Source organism: Camellia sinensis, chromosome 6, assembly GCF_055761805.1.
Source record: "Camellia sinensis isolate YWXY chromosome 6, ASM5576180v1, whole genome shotgun sequence".
Lineage (NCBI taxonomy): Eukaryota > Viridiplantae > Streptophyta > Magnoliopsida > Ericales > Theaceae > Camellia > Camellia sinensis.
In genome coordinates this window covers 157,860,920-157,880,875 of record NC_138966.1, presented here as the reverse complement: position 1 = coordinate 157,880,875, position 19,956 = coordinate 157,860,920, and the positions used below count along the sequence as shown (strand labels likewise).

Below are 19,956 nucleotides of genomic sequence, written 5' to 3'. Positions count from 1 at the left end.
ATACTCAATATAGTTGGAATAATCACATTAATAGCTGCATTGACAGTTATCTTCATTCCCAAATGTTATTATCCAAAGTTGAAAGAGTTCTCCGCATAACTAATGGAAATCATGATAGATCATGGAACCAATTGACTAAAAGTTTCTTTTGTTTTGTTTTACATTCATAATACTATTACCTAATAGGTATAACATTTATAAGAAAGAAGTCTCTCTCTCTCTCTCTCTCTCTCTCTCTCTCTCTCACACACACACACACACGCGCGCGCGCGAGCGCGCACACACACACACACACAGTTTTTCTATTTTTCCAAAGCCTCATTTAGCGTTAATGAAAGTAATGTCCCTAATGAAATGGTCCTTTAGGTGTTTGCCCATTTCAATTTTAGATGAGCTAAAGTTTAGTTATGCATCAAAATATCTAATTCTTGATTCATACGAATCTAAGAGTTGGTGGGGACATTGACCACCTTAAGCAGGCATCATATAATCATATTTGATTTTTGAACATTGGAATTCAATTTGAACAAGTTCTTTGTGATTTGTTTGGAACAAGGTATTGCTATTGTTTTTTAAGTAAACATGCAACCCATTGTTATAGCCGATTATGTTTCTATTATTATCAATATTGATGAAAAGCTCACTCAAATCTCACCTTCACCATCAGAGTGTTGTATATTTAGAGTACATAAAGAACCAGAGACTGTTGAAATAGGTCCTTACCACCACAGTAAACATAGCCTACAGATGATGGAGGAGCACAAGTTGCGCTATTTGCAATTACTTCTTAAAAGAAAAAAATGAGAGTAGTGCAGATAGCTACATCACTGCGATTATATCGCTAGAACAAAAAGCATGTAGATGTTATGTTGAATCGATAAGTGTTAGTGCAAATGAAATGATTGAAATGATGCTATTGGGCGGTTGCTTTATCATTGAATTGATGCAGAAGTTTGAGATGGTATACTTGAGAGACAAGAATGATTCTATTTTTCAAATCACTACAACAAAAAACACATTTCGCAACCATTTTTAGTGACCAAATTGGTTTTAGTCGCCAATGACAGACATTTGGTGACCAAATTACAACTTGGCGCCAAAGGATGAAGAATTGGCGACCAATTGTAATATTCGATCGTGGAATCTTTTTGGCGCGAGGCAAAAGTAAGCGCAGGAAGAGGAAAAATTTATGGCGACTGTAACAAGCCCGCGGGGGACCTCGCTACAGCTCGGACTCGACTTTGTTGTCACGGTTCTAAGTCTGAACCAAAGAGTCCAAATCCGGCAAATCGTTTTGAGAAAAACAGATTTTTGAAAGAAGTGCCAAACATGGACTGCTTTGCCAGATACAGAGTCGCCACCTAAATATTTTTTAATGGGAAATTTAGGAAACCCTGACTCGGTGCCAAAGGCCACGTGTCCGTCATCACCAAAGTTGCCTCGGCTCGGGAATTTGGGTACGATTGGGGAAGGTCACTTCGTGAGCACCCCCGCTCGCCCGGTCAAAGACCGGCCTCTACTAACCATGATATCAATTTTTGAAAACATTGTATGTTCTTATTCCGGTTATTAGCCTAGGTTACTATGTGATGCTCGCAGTATATAAATATAGACTGGGTCGTCCGAATTGGAACAAAACATTTCATGCTTGTTTATTTGAAAATGGTTTGATGGTGCTACCCGCAGGTAGGCTAGGACACGGACTTGCCACCCTCAGGTGGGCTTTTGGAAAAGATGGTTTTGCCACTATCTAGTGGGCTTAAAACAAACATTTGATGAATTGTCCCAATTCAAGTAACCCAACCTTCACCCACAGGCATTCAGGCAGATATTTCATATAAGCACATAGCCTCATGGTAATCATGCTATTCATGGCAACACTCACACGCATGCAAGGATGCTAAAGCATAAAACTCACCGAGTACTCCAAGCCAAAATAGAAACTTCATTAGAAATCATGCATGATCCTAACTATACAGAAATGCCTAATGCAACACATGCAAAATGCAACTATGGCAGGCTCGGCTATTCTAAGATGGCATATGAAATGCTACAACTAACATGTATTCAACTTGGAATTGAAAATACAATGCAGTTAGTATGATGCGCCGAGCCCGGTGCATGCAATACAGATGAATGATGCAAACATGCTATCATATTGTATGCTAATTTAAATATGCCCTAATCTAACCATCAAAAGCGGATAAATAAAAGGGAGAAAGACGTGGGGTTGGAAGACATACATCACACTCACGCACACTTATTACAGTTATGCCCTCACTCGGAGGGTCCGAATAAATAATACAGTCCAAATATTACAGTCCCCAAAATAAAAGAATATTACAGTCCAAAATATTACATAATTCTAATTAATTAATGAATTAACTAGAAAGCAAATAAAACTGGCGTGCAAGCCAGGGACTGTCTTGCTTCTGGTGGATGATGCACGTCCGGGCTGTCTTGCGCGGAAATTCACCGGAATGCCCCAATTAGCCTCTGTTTACACATGTTATTCTTGAAAAGCGTGCCAAGTCCCGAAAAGTTGATGATTCTTCGTTTTGCGGCAACAGAGAGCAGGAAAGGGGCATAGCAATGTATTTGCACAGATATATGCATGTCTCGATCCTCGTGCCACCAATCACGCATACCGAGGCATGATGGCAGAGGAGTCGAAATGCACAACTCAATATAGGATGAATGCACATGAAACTACAACTAAAACCTAACTCCATCATGGATAATCCGGAGTGTCGGCGACTGGGGAATTGAGACACATTCTGTCACTCGGAGTACGAAATGTACCTCGTTTCCCGTGCCCGGGCTAACTCCTATTCCGGACATGGTGCAATGTGCATGATATGCGTGAAATGCAACTAAGATACAATCCTAACATATACAATGCTATGGAAATGAAATGTCTCGAAATGCGTGCACACGGGCACGCAAATCGAGAAAATACATGAATGCAATGAAAATGAGATGCCTCGAAATACGTGCACACGGGCACGCAAACCGAGAAAATGACAGAATGCAATGAAAATGAGATGCCTCAAAGTGCGTGCACACGGGCACGCGGACTGAAGCGATGATATGTGTCTCGAAATATGTGCACGCGGGCACGCAAACCGAGGCGATGATATGTGTCTCGAAATACGTGCACGCGGGCATGTAAACCGAGGCGATGATATGTGTCTCGAAATACGTGCACGCGGGCACGCAAACCGAAGCGATGATACGTATCTCAAAATACGTGCACGCGGGCACGCAAACCGAGGCGATGATATGTGTCTCGAAATACGTGCACGCGGGCACGCAAACTGAGGCGATGATACGTGTCTCGAAATACGTGCACGCGGGCATGCAAACCGAGGCGATAATACGTGTCTCGAAATACGTGCACGCGGGCATGCAAACCGAGGCGATAATATGTGTCTCGAAATACGTGCACGCGGGCACGCAAATCGAGCCGATGATACGTGTCTCAAAATACGTGCACGCGGGCACGCAAACCAAGGCGATGATATGTGTCTCGAAATACGTGCACGCGGGCACGCAAACCGAGGTGATGATACGTGTCTCAAAATACGTGCACGCGGGCATGCAAACCGAGGCGATAATATGTGTCTCGAAATACGTGTACGCGGGCACGCAAACCGAGCCGATGATACGCGTCTCGAAATGCGTGCACACGGGCACGCAAACCGAGGCGATGATATGTGTCTCGAAATACGTGCACGCGGACACGCAAACCGAGGCGATGATATGATGTTATGAAATACGTGCACGCGGGCACGCAAACCGAGTCGATGATACGTGTCTCGAAATGCGTGCACACGGGCATGCAAAATGAGGCGATGATATGTGTCTCGAAATGCGTGCACGTGGGCATGCAAACTGAGGCGATGATATGATGTTATGTAATGAAAATGAGATGCCTCGAAATGCGTGCACACGGGCACGCAAACCGAGGCGATGCAAAAATATGATGAAATGACATGGAAATGACAAATGGGCTTATACCAACATGAGTGAGCCTTAGCCACACTCACATAGGATGCCGTCGGATAAAAAAGAAGTGCCTCGAAATGCGTGCACACGGGCACGCAAACCGAGGCAATGATGAAATGCAATGAAATGGCATGGAAATGACAAATGGGCTTATACCAACATGAGTGAGCCTCAGCCACACTCACATCGGATGCCGTCGGATAAAAAAGAAGTGCCTCGAAATGCGTGCACACGGGCACGCAAATCGAGGCAATGATGAAATGCAATGAAATATGGCAAAAATGATATGCAAGCATGCTAATGAAATTTCAGCAACAAAATACGGGGGAAAACAGTCCCGAAATGAAGCGAAATGACATGAAATGCAAGGAAATGCCCCTAAATGCAACATAAGGCACCCGAAATGGCCTATAGCTATGCCAAACATGCACAATATGGACATGCAATGCAAAGACAGAAGCTAGACAGTCCCAAAAGATGCACTTTCACAGTTATGAACATGGCCAAACAGCAAGTATAGGTATGGCAAAAATAGCATGCAAGAATAGGGGCCAAAAGAGGGGTAATGAAGCAAGTGGTATAAGAAAAACCCAAACTGAAAAATTTCCTTCTACAACACTGAAGATGGACCAAAAATATGAACATTTACAGTATATGGCAGCCTCAAAATCAGTATACAAACATGATAGAAATGTGATGCAAAATAAGGCTCAACAATGGCTATAACATGAAGTATACAAAATATTCACCAAACAGAAAAAACGTGTGAATGAAACATGAAGTATAGGCCAAAATAAGACCACTTTCAGTTCGGACCAAGGTCCAAAAACAGAAGCAAAGAGGGTTTCCAATTTATGCAAAAATGGGGCCAAATAAGGGATATAACTACAAGTGACACATGGAGACACCAAACAATGTTGAGCCCTTCTCCAATGTTGAAGAGGGGCTCAAAATAAGCCTCATATCAGTTTATAACATGCTCAAAAACAGATTTCTCATGGGCCAAAAATAGCATGCAAAATCATGACACATAAGAGGATCAATGAAGCAAGTGTATTATGGAGGACTCAAACAGGGTTGAGCCCTTCATGAAACGTGAAGATGAGCTCAAAAGAGGGCCCTTTTCAGTTAGGTCCGGAGCTTGAAACAAAAAGCAAATGGGGCTTAGAAATAGATCAAGAAAAAGGGTCAAAAGGGTAAAAGTGTTACTTACCCTTGAAGATTCAAACTTTTGTTGCTTCTTGGATGGATTTGCAGCTTCTTAAGCCTTCAAGAATCCTTCCTTGTTGCTGTAAATGAGATGGTGGTGGTAGAGCTTGGTGGTGTAGAAGGAATGATGGTTAGGGGCTTAGGGTTTTTTGAAGAATTGAGAAGGAAGAAGATGGAGTTAGCTATGGAAGCTTGAAGGAGAGTTTTTCTAACCCCTCTAATACATGTTGGCAGCTGGTTATATGGACCAAAAGGAGGGTGTAAAGGTGGGGCATAAAGGAGAGCAAAATTCCCCCAAAAGAGTCCCCCCGGATGTAGATATTTTTGGGATAAAACCAAGGCACAGCTGGAATGCACTCAACCTGAAGAAGCAGGCCGGCCTATCACTTTTGTTGCAGGTGGCCGGCCGGCCACTTAACATAGCCGGCCGGCTATGTCAAAGAAAAAAACGGCCGGCCGGCCAGAAAAAATGGCCGGTCACCTCCTAGGATGAAGCCCCAGAAGTTAGCTTTCCAATGGCGCAAACCTTGCATTAAAATTCCTCCTGTAGAAAAAGTTATGCCCTTTTCCGTGAAGCCGCGCAGATTCAGTCCAAGCGGACTTCAACCAACCACATCTCTCCCCCCCGGACTTGGACTTTTGAGATTCTTGAGTGCAAAATGAAGCCCCGGAAGTAAGCTTTCCAATGGTGGTGGCCTCATATCTTAATTCCTCTTGTGCAAAGAGTTACGCCCGTTTCGGTGAAGCCGCGCAGCTTTTTCTCCTTCCCGGATTCATGCTGAAACACTTTTGACCAAAAAGAAGTTGGCTTTTCGGCAAAATTACTAGCCTCCCACCAACTTTTGGTGTCCTCTCATGTGTGTAGATCACATATATGTGGTTTGGGGTTGGCAACAGTGACTCCAGGGTGTTCAACATTGCATTTGAAGAGGAGGGGCAAAAATGGAAAGAAAAATTAATGGCCGGCCATAAACTTTTAGGGTCCTCCCAAGTGTGTACATCACAGATATGTGGTTCAAAGTTCAAGAAAGTGGGCCCAAGGTGTTCAACATTGGCCTGGAAGAGGAGGGGCAAAAATGGAAATAACAATTAATGGCCGGCCATGACTTTTTTGGGTCCTCCAAGGTGTGTAGATCACAGTTATGTGGTTGAAAGTTGGCAACACTACCCCTAGGGTGTTCAACATTAGCCCGGAAGTTGGAAAAACGGGCGCCGGGAGGCTCCGGAGGAGAGATAACTGGTTGCTGCAACAATTACTAGCCTCCCACCCTCCAGTGACCTTCCTGATGATAAAACAGAGGTACCTGCCAAAAATGAACGAAAACCGATGCAAAACGAATGTTCGGGGGCCAAAACACGCAGTTCGGGATCCCGAAAATGGGCTGTTAAGCACCGAAAATGGCGTTCAGCCACGAAGTGGGTTTCCGGGACCCCAGTGTCCCTCAAAAGGGAGCAAATAGGAAGTATGCCAAAAACCGGAGCAAAAGGAGATGGTTAAGCGGTCCCGAACCGAGGCACACGACCTGACGGCTCCGAAAATCGGGAACCGGGCTCCGAAATGGGCAAAATGGCCTACGGCCACCAAATGTAGCCCACGGCCACTGAGAGATGGTCTACGGGACCTCTCCCTCCCCTCAGGAAAAAAACAGAGAAAACCGAGTCTGGTTCGCAAACCGAGGCAAGGCACCGAAGAAGGTCCAGAAGTCCGGAGGCGGGGCTCGCAGCCGCGACTCTGAAACTTCTGAACGAGCACATTATGCAATATCACCAAGTGCTCAACTGGTGATGTCTGAGTCTCAAGGTCGGTCAAAAATGGGGTGTCTACAGCGACTATTTTTTATCTTTGGCAACAAGACAAAATTGGTTAGCAAATATTTTTCTTACCTAAAAATGCTGTCGCTTTTTAGGCTAAAGAATTTTTTTTTTTTTTTTGAACAAAAGCTAAAGAAATTTGTTCACCAACCCTTTTCATTCGACTGTGAGAAAACCAGACCTAAAGGCCCCCTTTCTCTTCTTCTCTCTCAGCTCTATCGCTCATCATCGTTCATCTCGGTCGCACGCCGTCGCTTTGTAGCACGCCAGTCCAGCCTCCGGCAATCATCCACCCCAATGCCAAGTATATCTTTTCTCTTCTCTCACTCGCTGTCTCACTCTTTTACTATTTTTCGTCTCTCTCTCGTTCTCTCTATCTCTCTATCAGTGATGATCGGTGTCATGACCGCACTGTTGATGGTATGCAATGTATTTGGTAGGGTTATATCTAGCAGGGAGTGGGTCAGGAAGAGGTTGGGGATCAAGGGATTCGAGATACCTTCTTTTCATCAGGACTCTTAGTGCGCTGGTTGGGCTCATATGGAGGGGAGTGAAAGTTCTGCCCTAAGCTCAAGTTGGGATGGTCATTTGTGTATTGGTATTACCAAAGGGATTGGTAGTTTTAGGATCAATGGCAATGGTATTGATTTCAGTGGGTTTGGAAATAGTGATACTGCTAGCATTGCTACTCTTTTTGAACCTTTGTTCCATATTCAAAATTTGTTTGCTATTAGATTAGGGAAAACTTTAGATTGGTTTTTTGGTTGAAGAATAGTGGTTGTTTTGTGGACATCAAACTCTGTATAATTTTTTTTGAATGAATAGCATTTTTTATATGTCTGAACTACTATAATGTTTGTGTCTCAGGGTTTGGGTTTATTTGATGCCCGGGCTCGGGGCATCTTATGGTTGATGAATAACCTTCACTTGCTTGACAAAATGCCAATGAATATATATATATATATATATATATATGTATATATTTAATTTTCTAAAGATGGTGTTGAGCAAAATAATTGGGTCCAAGAGATCTATTTGGTTTGTTTTAAAGTGACTATATTGATACTCTGGACTTGGGTATGTGTTTGTAATAGTTTTTTGGATGGTAGGTTTCATAACCAGTGTTTTGAATCACATACAAATTAGTTTAAATTAAATAATCCTTTTACTAAATTTGTATTTTTTCCCCCTTTTTTGGGTTAGGTGTGGTTTTTCTATCCTTTTCTTATGATTTGGGTGCCAGCTGATTGAACTTCCATGGATACACTACTTGAGTGTACAATTACTTACAGGGATTTGTAGTCAGCATATATAAAAGAATGTGAATATTCATTAGTGATATGATGTGCCATTTTATTTATGGGATTAGAGAATATATAGATATGACTAGTGTTATAAAGATGCACTACACTTACATAGTTAAAAGTAATTTTTGCTATTATTTTGGTATGCTTGGTTACTGTTTGTGTGTGTGCACACGTGTGAAAGTGTTACGACCCGAACCCGCCCCCATGGGTTAAGGACATAACCGGCCAGTAATTCTGAGATTACCTACGGCCTCAAACCAAACCAGGCATAACTCATCAGAGTAAAGGGGCCAAACGGAAGCAGAATTTAAAACTTTGTCCATAGAGCTGCGTTTACATGGCACATCATAACAAGCTATACATATACATGTTAATAATTCACATCAGACTATGTAATAACATAAAGTTCTGTACAGACAGGATCATTCAAGTCTAAGTCAGCCAATGAAAATTATATACAAACATAACCAAAGTCCTCACCAACATGACAAAATAAAACAAGGTAGCAAAAGGGCGAAGACGAGTCTCGTGTGTGAGACGTAAGGGCTGACTCTTCAAAACCTTGGTCGTTTCACACAAACTTCACTGAGGCTGGGTTTGGACCTCTCTTGGCTCACCTACAAACACATGAATGAGCGTGAGCGAAAGCCTAGTGAATAATATCAAATAAAGAAGTTACACAAACGGTATTTAGAACAACGTGTTTCAAACGGCCTTGGGCCCAATTCGTATTTCTATCTAGCATATGTATATAAATATAGGTCAAGTGACTGTGGTTCCAAACTCATTATACGGCCTCGGGCCTAATTCATTCGTGTCATACGGCCTCTGGCCCATTCGTTCTTTCATGTCAAACTGGCCTCTGGCCCATTCATTCATCCATGTCAAACTGGCATTTGGCCCATTCATCCTTTCATGTCAAACTGGCCTTTGGCCCATTCATTCATTCATGTCAAACTGGTATTTGGCCCATTCATTCTTTCATGTCAAACTGGCCTTCGGCCTATTCATTCATTCATGTCAAACTGGCCTTCAGCCCATTCATCCTTTCATGTCAAATTGGTCTTTGGCCCATTCATTCTTTCATGTCAAACTGGCCTTTGGCCCATTCATTCATTCCTGTCAAACTGGCCTTCGGCCCATTCACTTATAGCAAACAATTGTCCAAAACTCAAATTAACAGGCTTATATGAAGATAAGTAATTGGACAAATAGCATATTTCAGACATCTCTATTAAGCTATTACTCACTGTGATAGGCTGGGTGATTTGCCCTAGAGCTTGACCCTACACATTACATAACACACATGGGTCACAAACAATTCAATCCGTTCCTTAATTCATATATTCCTCTTTAGGCTTCTTTCTTATCCTTTTAACTCATTTACATTGCTTAATGCATGCCTACGAGTAGTTAGAAGTGAAAGAGAACGAAAAACGAAGCACATAATGCATTTTCAAAATTTCAGAAACAGGGGTCCCCGCTCAAGCGTGGACTTCCCCGCTCGAGCGGACCCATAAGGTCTGCAAAAGTACTGGTTGCCTTGTTTTTACGCCCGAGCGTGAACTCGGATGCTTGAGCTGAAGGTCATCCTACATAGCTCCCTGCTCGAGCGTGAACTTCCCCGCTCGAGCAGACATCCATGACTGTAAAAATGCTGGGAGCCCGTATTTTACGCTCGAGCGGCGGTTCCCCCGCTCGAGCAGACGTCAAGAATTCTGGGTTTTCCAGAACTTGTTCTTGAGCTAAAATTCGACCTTCAAAGGTTCTAAACTCATAATTTTGGTTCCAAAACATGCAAATACATTATATATCATGAGTATACAAGCAAGATGAGGTCAATTGCTCAAAATCATGGTCACATTCTCAAATTATTCAACACTTCTTTGTATAATTCAAACTCATGCCTTCAAATCTCATGTAGGCTCCATATTTCCAACAACCAAACATGCGTGTAAATCTTTGACCTCACTTCCCTTTCAAATAGCACCAATGATGCCCATAATCATGAAAATCAACAAAATTAGCCAAACACATAATTTTCCCTCTTCCTCTCTCTCTAGAGCCGACCCTCTCTCACTCTAAGGTGTAGAATCCGATTTTTGATCTCCAAACCACCAAATGAGGGTGTAATTGGCCCTTTATATAAGCTCTCATAAGCATAATTAATTAAGATTAAATAATTGAGCACTAAAACACCAATTTAATCTATTTAATTTGATCCAAATCAATTTTCAATTAAATTTCACCGTAGGTTGTAAAAATTACGCTAATCACAATGACATAATCAATTTCGGTTTCTGTGGCCGATAAGGCCTTCAATTTAAAATTCAAAGCAGATAATCAAACAGATATTCTTACGGTGAACAAATAGAAATTCAAAACCACATATTTTCACATAAATGCCACACAAATCATATCAAACACATAATCACATTCATAATAAGGACCAATTAGCATAATACGGAACAGAGTTATCACAGAAAGAGGGATCAAAGAGGACTACTTACCTATTGGATATTAAGAAACACTTTATTATCAAATATATTTTCTGAATGGAACTAAGAAACACTATGAAATTCAGTTCTGACTAAGTACCCTCTTTCCATTGCTTTCACCCTTTATTACCAAATATATTTTCTTTATGAATCTCATGCTCGGAATTAACTGTCTATTACTACTATAATCATCCCATTATGTGATCAAGTTGATAGCCTCAACTACCTGTATTTTCAAAAAAAAAAAAAAAGGTTTACTTGTATTTTCAGGAATCATTTCTAGTTTCACCAAATCAAATTTGCCTATTCTTGTAGCAGTTACATGTTGGCATTGGCCAGAAACATGGACTGCTTGATCAATAGCTTGTGTTAATAGAAACAATTTGATTATTTCCACATGATCAAGTTGATAGCCTCAATTACTTGTATTTTCCAAAAGAATAAATTACAAACACACCCCCTGAGGTTTACTTAAATTACAAATTACCCCCTGTGGTTCGAAAAATTACATTATCTCCCGTAAGGTTTCTAATTTCATAACAAATAGGTCCTTTTATTAATAAATCATCGAGTTAATTAATTGTTTTTAATAATGTTAAAATTTTATTTCAATTAATAATTCAGATAATTTTATTATTGTATAGGTGAACAATTAGAAATTTCACTTTTTTAATTAATTTTGTCAAATAAAAAATTCTGAAAATGAGGTATTTGTAATTTTCCAAACCACAAGGAGCAATTCATATTTTAAATAAACCTCAGGGGGTGTATTTGTAATTTTCCCTTTGCAAAAAAAAAAAAAAAGCCTCACTTGTATTTTTGGGAATCGTTCCTAGTTTCACCAAATCAAATTTGGCCATTCTTGTAGTAGTTAGATGCTGGTGTTGGCCAGAAACATGGACCATTTGATCAATAGCTTGTGTTATCCATTCTTTTCCGTTTGTTCAAATTTTCAATCGATTGGTAAGGTTATAATGTAGAATGTAGTGTTACTCTTTGTTTTTCTATGTTTTTTTATCCTCTAGTGATACAATATGTTTTGTCTTGGTCTTTTGTTGCAATGGAAGGAGTATTAATCTATTGTTTCTAGCAGCCATTGTTGTCTCATCACTGCTCTTTAGTGTTTATTTATTCCCTTTATAAATGTTATAGGTTATTGGCTAATGCAAGAAGATATATATATATATATATAAAAGCTGCAATCATTCGTTGGGGACAATTACTACATCGAGTAAGCTTTGACTATTTGTTAGGGCATTTTTAATTTACGTATAGAATTTTGACACTTTTATTATTAAATTTGTGGTTGTTAGAGAATTCACATTTTTTTCCTAATGTTTTGAGCATTAATGATATGACAAACACTTAGATGACCCAAAGAATTATTTAACATATAAATAAGAGAAGACCAAATGCGCTAATCAGGGGTGAGTATTGTGTTTAGTTTCAAAAATCTTAATTCATGTGTAACTCAACAAATAAATAAGTCAAATAGCTAACATAGATGAATATTTTTTTACAAGAATAACTAAACTAATATGTAACAATTTCAACACAAAATTTATATAGCAATTCTAATTTATATATCCATTTCATCACTTACTATGTGATTCTTTTTCACCATTTACTGTAGAATGCATATTTTACTTGAATATTAATTCTTGTTTATCACTTACTATTTTTATCATCAAATACGGTTTTTTTTTTAATGTCTGTACACTATTGTTAATACAACTTTGTTAATAATGTAAATTATTTTATGGTGTAATGCATACAACAACTTTTATAATCCGAGATTTAGAACAATTAAAGTAGGATACTTGGAAATCACTATTAGATAAAACTTTGGAGCAAAAGATATGGAAGAATAATCTTGTAAAATCTCTAATTAATATTGTCATATCACGTGGGTCATCGTAACAACTAAATAATTAAGTTAGTCTTACAAATAAATTGCATATGCCTAATTAAGTTAAAGGTATATTTTAGTATATTTTGCATTGTGCATTCATAAATGGGATAGGAATACTTTAATGTACATAATAACAAAAGAATTTCACATAAATTTGGCTTTGTAGATGACCCAATATGGACAAGAGTTGGATGTTACTTAAGTATAGGATGAGTTCCCAATATTGAGATGGGGTGAAGGCTTTTATTCAATTTGCAATGACAAATGCAAGGCCAAATGATAAGATTCGTTACCCTGGTATGGACTGTTTGAATTGTGAACGACATACCAGTGAAATTGTGGAGTATCATTTGGTCGTGAAAGGGATGTCCCCTTCTCATAAGACTTGGGTGCATCATGGGAAATTTGTTCCCATTAATCAATCTCATGCAATGAATGATGACAACCATAATGACTTTGGAAGTGTTGGGGATAGAATGGAAGAGGAGACAGGCAAAGATTAAGATGAAATCCTAAATTTGTTAGAAAATGTTTATATAGGGACTATCATGAATGATGATGAAAACGAGAGGGATGAGGAGGATGATGACGATGATGATGTGGCTAATAATGTCGAAAAAGAGGATGTGCCCAACTTTAACAAATTGTTGAATGATGCTCAAAGAGAGTTGTACCTTGGGTGTCGTAAGTTTTCTCTTTTATTATTTGTTGTTAAGATGCTTCATGTGAAGGTATTAAACAAGTGAAGCAATAAGTCATTCAACATGCTGTTGGGGATATTAAAGGACCTTCTACCGGCAAGTGATCAAGTGATTCTGGTTAAACAAATGGGACCTCGATTAGATTTTCGATTAGAAAATTAAAAGGAAAATTGTAAAACACAAGACTTAAAAGGCCCGTTTGGGGGGCGAAATTGCGAAATGACCACCAAAACTGTCGAAACTTGGCACGGGCAGCTTGTTCAAGCCTAAATAGACTTGTAGGAAAAAATGGTACCTCGATTGGATTTTTGATTAGAAAATTAGAAGAAAAATTATAAAACACAAGACTTAAAAGGCCTGTTCGCGGGGTGAAGTTGCGAAATGTCCACCGAAACTGTCGAAACTTGACACGGGCAGCTTACTCAAGCCTAAATAGACTTGTAGGAACAAACGGGACCTTGATTGGATTTCCGGTTAGAAAATTAGAAGGAAAATTATAAAATACAAGACTTAAAACGCTTGTTCGGGGGGAAAAATTGCGAAATGACCACCAAAACTGCCGAAACTTGGCACGAACAGCTTGCTCAAGCCTAAATAGACTTGTAGGAATGAACGGGACCTTGATTGGATTTTCGGTTAAAAAATTAGAAGGAAAATTGTAAAACACAAGACTTAAAAGGCCCATGAAATTGTGAAATGACCGCCGAAACTGTCGAAACTTAGCACGGGCAGCTTACTTAAGCCTAAATAGACTTGTAGGAACAAACGGGACCTCGATTGGATTTCCAATTGGAAAATTAGAAGGACAATTGTAAAACATAAGACTTAAAAGGCCCGTTTGGGGGGCGAAATTGTGAAATGACCACCGAAACCGCCGAAACTTAACACAGGCAGCTTGTTCAAAATTAAATAAACTTGTATGAGCAAACGGCACCTCGATTGGACTTCCTATTGCAAAATTAAAATCAAAATTGTGAAATTCATACCGAGTTTTTTTTTTTTTTCCTTGTCAATCTAATATTGTTTTTTCTTTTTCATGTGACAGATTGGCAATGGTGGAAATAATTTAGGCTACATCAGAAGATTTGATTTTGTATTTTTGAAAATATTTTGACATAGGATTTTGGTAAATGACTTATGGGTTAGATTTTTAGCATTAAAATATTTGGTTTTGTGTTTTTGCAAATATTTTGACATAGGATTTTGGTAAATAACTTGTGGGTTAGATGTTTAACATCAAAATATTTGGTTTTGTGTTTTTGAAAATATTTTGGCATAGGATTTGGTAATGGATTTGTGGGTTTGATGTTAATAATTTGCAAGTACTTTGGTATGAATGTTTCAGATTGATAGAGAATTGTAATTATGTTTATTGGGATGTTTAATAGCTATTAATTTTGAATTATTATGAATGTCTTGCACAGGTATATTACTATTTACATTGCATTTGTGTATATATTGTGTATAAAAAATAGGTGTTTTGGATTATTTTGAAAAGGAAAATTATTAAAATCCAAATTTGTGCATTGAATTTTTAGTGAAAGGTGATATTTTGATCGCTGTTAATATATTTGGCGACAACATATTGTTTGTTGCTAAAAGTTAGTGGCTATTCCAAGGACTTTTAGCAACCAAAACTTAGTCGTTGCTAAAATGTTGATTTTTAGCGACCAAATTAATTGTCGCTAAATAGTACTTTTGGCGATGAATTTATTTGTCGCTAAAACTACATAGCCTATCCAAATCTAAACCTTTTAGCGACAAATTAGAATTTTACAGCGACAAAATATATGATTTTTGGCGACCAATTTTTCTTGTCGCTAAATGTCTACATACGGTGACAATTTATTATTTGGTCACAAATATTTTTAGTGACAGGCCTTTGGCGACCAATTGGGTATTTGTCGCTGATTCTTTTGGCGACCAATTTTTTGGTCGCCAAATGTGCATTTTGTTGTAGTAAATGGATTGGATTGTTAGTAGCTTGCAGCGTGATTTAATGCTATTTGAAAACCAGTTGCCATTTTTTATACTCTGCAAGTTATTTGACATGATCAAGGTTCCAAACCAACATAACAGGCTCATTTATCTTGCCTTGTGTTTTTTTCGTGATCTTTTACCAAGTCCCAATTATAGAGAATGTGTTGATGGAAACTCACACTTCAAGATCAGGCATTTACTTGGGTTGATTCACAATAATTTGCTTCCTTCATTTGCAGGGATTGTTCCTAACGGAGATGGCTCAAATAAAAAGGGAATTGGCGTTTCATTCTTAATACCATAGAGCTTCGAGAAGCTAGAGTCAAACTAGTGAAGATTGAAAGAGCTAGCCTATTTGATATCAAATTCGAAAACGGGGTAATGAAGATTCCACCTTTAACCATTGAAGATAGGACTGAGTCATTCTTTAGAAACCTCATTATGTACGAGCAATATTGTCCAGATAATCAACTCACTTATATCACTGATTATGTGAGATTCATGGATTGCCTCATCGACTCTCCAAAAGATGTTGAAATACTCTCTTGCAGTGGAATCATTGATAATTGGTTAGGCGACAATGAAGTGGTTTCCACGATATTTAACAAGATCAGTGACGCAATAATAGTGCCTAGCAGCCATTTCCAGTATGCTGATATCTTCAATCGGGTGAACATACATTGCGACAAACGTTGGAATCAGTGGATGGCGAAGTTTATCCAGAACTATTTAAATAGCCCATGGGCATTTATGTCGATTCTGGCTGCTTTGGTACTACTACTCACTCTTACACAAACTGCGCTTACTATTTTTCCTCGCAAATAATTATTGTGTATCTTTTTTTCTCAAATCTGCTTTAGCTTTTTTGATGTCTTCTCTCTTTATTTTTTTTTCCCTCTTGTATTACTTTTCTTAGTAAAAACATGTAAAAGGAAAAAAATAAAAATTATGAAGGGTTTGGTGAAGATGGAGATGGTTACAAATGCATTTATGCATTTGCATTGCATGTTTTACTTGTTATAGGTAAGAAAATGACATGGCTTATGGAATGTGGATTGCCCGAAGAAGAAACAAAGTTAATGCTTTGAAAACACCTCCATATTTTTGTAACGGTATATCATTATTATGTTCAACTTTTGTCTATTTTAAAGGCTTATTTTGATGGAGGATGTTCCACCCTCCTTGGTTTCTTTGGTTGTGTGGCGGATTCCAATTTGCTTTTATAATACTATTTTACCCATCTAAAAAGAAGGGGGGCTTATTTTGATAAATAAATGGAAAAAAAAAAAAAAAAGCCATGATAAGCATCTTTACATGTCCAAATTAAATTAAATAGAGAGGCATAGACACTTTATAGCTGACAACCCTTTTTTAAAAGCAAAAAATACTCTCTTTTTACAAACCATAAAATCTAGGTTTAAATTTTAAATTTCGTTGACTAATGAATCGGATATTTTTTTAATTGTTTTTTAAAATATAAAAATTAAGAAATTTTGTTTCAAGTTTTAAAGTCCAAGAATATTTTTTTCTTAAAACTTCACGTTTGCTTAATAAATAAATATATAGATATGTGTGTATATAAATAGTTTTTTCACTGAAAAATATTTAATAAATTATACTTTTCCAATGAAATTTTCATCGAAACCTATTAAAATGTGGTGTTTTGAAAATTTGGTAAAAATTTGTTTGTTTGTTTGTTTTCTTTTTTTTTTTTTTTTTTTTTTTTTGAGCTTTTTGGTGACTTTTTTGTGTAAAAAATCTGGTTTTTTTGTGTAAAAAAACTAAAAAACCAAAAAGCTAACTTTTTTAGGTAGTTCCCAAATTGCCCATTATGTTGTGATGACTAATTCATGCATTAATAAAATTCAAAGAAAATTTTATCAAAAAAGTAAAACTTATTTTGTATTTTTTTTTATCAATGAAATTTTTTTTTTTTTTGATGAAAGGAAATGTGCAGATGAATATATTACTATATTTTTCCTTTTACCAAGCATGCATAGTGCCTTCTCCTGTTAATTTTTTTTTTTTCCTTTTTTGTTTTCTTTATTAAGCTTTCACAATGGAGATTGCCACAAAGTCCAAGTGCGACCTACAAGTGCCTTAGGTTGTCTTTAGTATCAAATCACTACCCAAATTTATAAATCAAATGCAGCGTGAATGATTAAATGAGATTGACTTAAAAAAATGTTAAATATAATTAATCCGTGTGAATAATGTTAAAAAGGAAACGGTAAGTTACAAATACACCTTTTGAGATTTAATTAAAATACGGATTGTCTCGTGTAATTTCAAAAATTACAAATATCTCCTAGTTAAAAATTTTATTTAGTAGAATTAACTAAAAAAATAAAATTCATACTTGCCCTCCTATACAATAATAAAATTACATGAATTAATAATTAAAATATATTTCTGATATCATTAAAAACTATTAATTAAATTGATGATTTATTAATAAAATGGATCATTTATTATAAAATTAGAAATCTCAGGAGGTGGAATGTAATTTTTAAAATCTTAGGGAGTGTTTCGTATTTTAAGCAAATTTTAAGAAGTGTATTTGTAATTTATGTTGTAACTTACATGGAGCTTAATCATTTCTCATCAGATGTCCTCTGTCTTGTTGTTTTGAAAGAGGAAGCGCCTATTGATGCCATCGACCCAGGAGGTACTTGTGATTGAGCTTCTTGTATTTGAAATATTCCTTCACCATCATCATCATCATCAATCTTGCAATCATGGACACCAATCTGCATACAAACAAACATGATAAACTGATACTAGTGCATAAATATGTATGTTTTATTCATTTATCTGTTTTTTTGTTTATTTTGAAAAAAAAAAAATATATTTGTAATCTTAAAACCTGTGAAGAATCTTCACCGACCTTAGTGTTGTTGACATCCATGCTTTCCTTACAGAAATGTGGGGAGGGTGCTTTTTCCCTTGGTAGTGTTGTGGGTGGGAAAGATGATGCATAATTCGTTTCGTTTTGGTATTTCTAGATGGGAAAGAATGTGCTTTTTGTTGACAATCTTCACTGTATTTAAATAAATAAATTTTGTTTGTGTACTAAACTACAAACAGAGTACAAAAGAAAAATAAGAAAGGAGAGAGAATGTTTGATTACAAAAATCAAACTAAAAATAAAATAAAATAAATAAAAACAGATTTTATTTTGTTACAAAAACAAAATCAAAATCTGATATAAATAAATAAAAATAGAAAATAAATTAACAACTTGATTAAATTCTTGAACAATATTATGATCAAGTCCAGTGTTTGACACTATGTCCTTAAGACAGATTCGTCCTCTCCACGGTGCTTTCAGAATGCGGACGTCTATTTTCCAAGATAAAATGATCAATCAATGAAAAATAGCAGCACTACAAATTTTTTGTACAACGAACACACTAAGTGTTTATACTCTTTCTCACAAAAATTTAGATGCGGCAATATGCAGAGAATAGATGCAGAATTATATAGACAAAAATTGTATATGAAAGTATCAAATGAGGGCTGTCTGTTTATAGATGGATTGGTGGCTTTTCATTTTGAACTCAACAGGTGCAATACCTGTTCGGACAGATCAACAGATCTGGTTTGAATTTCAAACAAATAAAACTGCTTTGGGTTTGAATCTGGACAGATTCGGATCTGTTGGCCAGAGAACCTGTACAAAACAAATTCTGAAGAAGTGCAACAATTTTTTGAATTCAAAAATTTAAATTTAAATTGGACAGATTTTATTTTACCAAAAAATAAAATTGAATTCAAATATTTTGGCCTAAAAAGATTAGTATTGGGCCAGACAAGCTCAACCCAACCTCACACCACACACCTGCACCCAAGCCCAGGCCGAGCCTAGCCCGCTCGACCGACCGGACGGACAGACGGCGGCGATGGCGCGTGCGTATGTGGTGAATTTTGGGTCCAATGGATCTAATCCATTTTGCTCATAACCTCCCTCTCTACAAAACTTGGGTGCCCCTTGGGGCTTACCCTAAGTTCCAATCCCATACCTTATAAACCCACTCAAAACTTTCCACCAAATCAATGTAGAACAAGTCATTATACAAACCTTAAGGAATTTCTACCAAAACTCCATTTTCATGTAGCTCACTTTGGCTTCAATTGCTCATTCATCCGATAATGGTTTTGAGCAACCAAATATACCATGTGAATCACAATGCGGCATAGAACGCGTTACCACTTTGACCCGCCAACTTTGGAGCACAGGTCCCACCTAAAAAATAGACCAAAGTTTGGAAAAAATTCTGTTTTCCAGAATTTCCAACACCAATTTCTAACAATCCCCCACATGAATGGAATTTGATGACAACGGAAATGCAACAATATGCAAAATTTGTCGAAGGAGTATAAATCGAAAATATCTTGCATCAGGATAGGTAGCTTTCGGCCTTGAACCTTGCCTAGTAATAACCTATCGAACTTACTAGCTAACCAATGGATGTGATGCCTTGGATCATTCAGTCGTTTGTGTAAGCCAAGACAATAGATTTCACACA

General features: G+C 37.5%; 1 pseudogene; it reads left to right on the top strand.

Moving 5' to 3' along the window:
* Positions 1-582: 582 nt before the first annotated feature.
* Positions 583-16,252, top strand: LOC145793730 (UPF0481 protein At3g47200-like; annotated as a pseudogene).
* The last annotated feature ends 3,704 nt before the right edge of the window (positions 16,253-19,956 follow it).